We start from the raw sequence: 4,701 nt of genomic DNA, 5'->3' as shown, positions 1-4,701 counted from the left end.
AGTCTCATTTTTAAGTAATCTCTACACCTAATATGAGGCTTGTACTCACAACATGGGATCAAGAGTCTCCCATGTTCCACTGACTGATCCAGCCAGGTGCCCCAGATTCATTGCAATCCTAATCAAAATCCTAGCAGTCTTGTGGCATCTGGGTGGGTCAGTCAGTTAATCACCCCCACATTTTGCTCCACACTGGGTGTGGAGCCTACTTTATTTTATTTTATTTTTTAAAATTTATTTTCTGACAGAGAGAGACACAGTGAGAGAGGGAACACAAGCAGGGGGAGTGGGAGAGGGAGAAGCAGTCTTCCCGCGGAGCCAGGAGCCCGATGCGGGGCTCGATCCCAGGACCCTGGGATCATGACCTGAGCCGAAGGCAGACGCTTAACGAATGAGCCACCCAGGCGCCCCTGAAACCTACTTTAAAGAAAAAGAACCTAGCAGGTTTTATTTAACAGGAAGTGACAAGCTGATTCTAAAACTCACATGGAAATGCAAAAGAGCAAATACATCAGAGAAAGAATGACGACTTATAAAACTACAACAATGGAGACTGTAGTATTGGTATTAAGACAGACGAATGGATAAATGGAACTGAATAGAGAGCCCAGAAATAGACCTACATTTTTACTGTCAATTGATTTTTTGGCAAAGGTGAAAAGGCAATTCTTTGGAGAAAGGATAGTCTCTTCAACAAATGGTGCTGGAACATTTGGATATCTATACACAAAAAGATAAACTTCAATCCATACCTCATACCATGTACAAAAATTAACTCAAAATGGCTCATACTTAAACGTAAACCCTAAAACTATCAAAGTTCTAGATGAAAATAGGAAAAATTTATGTGAACTTGAGGTAGGCAAAGATGTCTTAGCTACAACACCAGAAACATGATCTGTAAAAGAACAAAGGAATAAAGTGGACTTCATCAAAGTGAGTAACTTCTGTTCTTTGAAAGGTACTGTTAGAATGAAAAGACAGGCCTCAGACTGGAAGAAAATAATTGCAAATCACATACACATCCAGAATATATAAAGAACTCTCAAAACCCAATAAAAAACAATTTAAAAAGTGGATCAAAAAAATTGAATAGCTGCTTCACCAAAGAAGATATGAGGATGGCGAGTCAGCACAGGAAAAGTTGCTCAACATTGCATAGACGTGAGGGAATTTAAAATCATCATGAGATGCCAGTACACATCTGTTAGAATGTAAACTGGCAAACTACTTTGGAAAACAGTTTGGCAGTTTCTTAAAAAGGAAGTGACAGGTCTGTAATGACAGAAAGCAGATAAGTGTTTGCCTGGGGAAAGGAAAGGTCCTGGGAAGGAGGAATTACAAAGACACAAGAGGAAACTTAAGGTGTAGTGGATATGTTCGGTATGTTAATTGTGGTGGTTTCATTAGTGTATACGTTTATCAAAACTTGTTAAATTGTACACTTTAAATATATACAGTTTTTTGTATGTCAATTAGATGTCAATAAACTTGTTTTAAGAAAATCAAATGGAGTGTTTACACATGTGAAAACTAAGGTTATTTGTAGAACTCTCATATACCAGTGATAAGAACCCACAAGATAATAGAATCCACCAGGTAGAGAGTAGAAACATAGGCTTTTAGACTTGGTTTTCAGAATTTTGAAAGTCACAGAACCATAGAACCAGTTCTTGCTTTGGCAATGATTAATTTACCCTGCTCCTTTGAAGTCAGCCAATACTTGAAACGTTGAATTGCCCTGAAGATTTCTGTGGAATAATGAGATTATTTGAAAGTAAATGTAGCTTACTGGGCAAGGTGGAAGGGCAGGTCATGGCTGTATTTAGCTATGAAAGAACTAGACCCTGAGCCTTTTTTGGAAAGGTCTAAGAGGGCAGTGTGAAACTATGATGACTTGGCCCATCCTTGAAGAGAAGACGTGAGGACAGAGGATTTCTCCTGAGGCTGTGGAAAGTCTGGGCTAACTTATGCTTACTTTGTCCTTATGCACACAGTGTATCTGCCAACTTATGGATGCTCTGGCTCTTAGTGGCTGTGGAGGTATAAACTTGGAATCCCAGCTGGAAAATATTATAGGTATACTGTTCAATCAGGTGAGTGCTGTGGGGCTAGAAGCATCCTGGGCTTGCTTTTTCTCTCTTCTTTGGAGGTGATGGCTACTGCAGCCCAGGTCACAACCTCCATAAATGCAGGTGTCTTTCACGTGGTGACCTTAGCCATACAGATCTCAGGTTTCCCTGGAACAGGTAAATGCCCAGATTCTGGGCATAGACTCGGATATTCTCCATGAGGTAAATTGGGTACATTCTGTGTGTTTCTTGAAGGTCACAGACCTTTGTTGCTCCCTCTAATTTCTGGTTAAAGGGCAGAAGGTTCAAAGCACTCCATCATGCCTGTGGGAAATGTCAGGCCCTCTGTGTTGCAGCCTAGAGTAGGAAGAAGATAATTGAACATTTTGCAAAAAGGTGTTAACTTCTATATGTTTAATTTGTTTGCCACTGGGGGCTGGGAATGTGGATTCCTGGCTTCTATTTTCCTATTCTCCTTTATTACTAAGCACCACACTTTCCATGGATGCATGCCTTGGTTCCTCCATCCACACCCATGGCCCCTAGTTTCAGTCCTCCCAGGTCTGATGGCCTTGGTCTCCCCACAGCTGAATGAAACAGTCAAGGACTCAGATCCTCACTCTGCACAGAACCACAGCCTTGCCCTGAAGGCTTTCTACATCCTCAGTAAGTTAACAGAGTTCCCTAACCCCAGGTATTTGTGTGGGTGGGCACTCAGAAAAACTTTTGTGTCTCCCTGGACCGGAGCAGGGACCTAGGTTCCCATAAGGGGCTTCCATCCTTCTAGACAAGATGCAAAGTAATCCATGTGAGCTTCGCTTGAAATTCAAGGAATCTTGAGGGGCAAAGACACAGCTCCACTCCCTTCACCTGAAGTTGGCTTCCCTTTCTCCTTCAATGAATCCCAGCTTAGAAAGGTGATCTTGTCATTACAACATTGATGATCATGCGAGGTGTGCTAACCTATGGGAGGGCACATGGTGGGGCAGGGGAGGGACAGGGCCCAGCTCAGGGAAAGCATCTAGCCCCATGCTTGGCACATGGGGCTAGATGCTTTTCCTCCTTCTTTTCTCCAACCTAAAGGACCCTAATTTATCTGGTTCATGGCATCATGGTTTGCTCTAAGCATGATTTACTTCTACTTACCACTTGCTAGTTAAACATACCGTGATTCCCTTGTATTTGCACCCTTCTGATAGCCAAGTTATACAATGATCAGGTGGTATTCTTAATACGAAAGAACACGCAAGCCAGTGATCCAGCCAAGATAATATCAGCCCTTCAAGTTTTCATGGATGTGTTCCAGGAAGGTGAGCGGGAATTGGCCTGGTGTTGGGGATATTCTTTCCTATGAGAGCTCTTTTCTCTGGAAGACAGTCCCATGTGTAAGTTAAAGGCACAGTTTTAAACTTAATGTAAACTCAAAGTAAACTCAATAGGTTTAAATCTTGGCTTTACTTCTTATTAGCTGTGCAAACTCGGCAGATTGCTTTTAGTCTGTGCCTGTTTCCTCACCTTAAAGTGAAGGTAATATTAGCACCTACCTTTAGGGTTTTTTTTTAGCGAAGATTAGATGAGAAAATATATGTGAGGTGCTTAGACCATTTCCCAATATGCAGTCAGTTTTATAGTCGTTTAGTCTGTGATTATTATCTTGGGGAATAAGCTTCGACTCCAATCAAGTGTTTGCCAAACCTTTGCTGTGTGTCTAGCACAGTGCAAGTCACTGCAAATAGACACTTAAGTAAGACATAGTTCCCGCTCTCAAAGAGTTCACTATTCAGTTGGGATTAGAAGGCTGTCCAGACAGTGAAACAATGCCAGATAATATGTGAAAAGTTGTTTAAATGTGAGCATGGTTATGTGCAATAGGAATACGGAGAAGGGGTCATTCAGGAGATGGGTTGGGTCCTGTGTAGGAGATGTACTGAGAGCAGGGAAGGAGATTGTACTGGTGAGTTAGGAGAGGGAATTCACATAAAGAGCAGTTGTCATAGTTTTAAAGGTTGAGATGTATGGGGCGGGGGGAAGTGTTTGACCGGGGAGGTGGGCAATCATAGGAGACTGGAAAGAGCTGGGACTCCAATGCCAGCTTGAGGAAAATCCTGTTTTCCGTCACTCTTCAGTCTGGTTTGAAGCAGAGGGATGGTGGAGATAATCTTTGGGAGCTCTGTCTGGCCCTTGAAGACTAGGACAGTACCTGGAATTCCTCCCACCTGTCTGTCTTCTTGTGCGTCCCAATACAACAGAGGAGGAGGAAGGAAACTGATCCCCAGCTGCATGTCCGTCTTTTCTCTAGTGCCCCAGACACAGCAACTAAAGAATGAAGTGATGCATTCAGTCATAATCATGATTCAGGAGGATCTCAAACCAGTGAGCAGAAAGGCTGAATGTTTGGGCTGGGAGGGCAATTGCTTTCTTGAGACTTTGAAGTTGTGTAAAATGGAGAGGAGGAGGCTGTTCGTGGATGAGGAGAGAGGTAAGGCACCCCCTTACCAAGCCCCTCCTGGCCTCAGACTCTGCCCAGGGGTTACATTTGGGCTCTTCAGAGCCTGAGAAGGATTTGAGAAGTGAACAGGTGGTTCCTACCTATTTTCTGAGCCTTGTCAGTGGGGACACAGAGCTCTAA

At 43.0% G+C, this 4,701-nt stretch overlaps 1 pseudogene; it reads left to right on the top strand.

Moving 5' to 3' along the window:
* Window positions 1-2,514: 2,514 nt before the first annotated feature.
* On the top strand, window positions 2,515-4,701 carry LOC148163683 (uncharacterized; annotated as a pseudogene).

The sequence above is a fragment of the Eumetopias jubatus genome, unplaced genomic scaffold, assembly GCF_037043125.1.
Source record: "Eumetopias jubatus isolate StellerSeaLion01/CBP00866 unplaced genomic scaffold, mEumJub1_p1.0 scaffold_8, whole genome shotgun sequence".
NCBI lineage: Eukaryota > Metazoa > Chordata > Mammalia > Carnivora > Otariidae > Eumetopias > Eumetopias jubatus.
The sequence above is the reverse complement of the archived record's forward strand: the minus strand, read 5'-3'. Positions and strand labels throughout refer to the sequence as shown.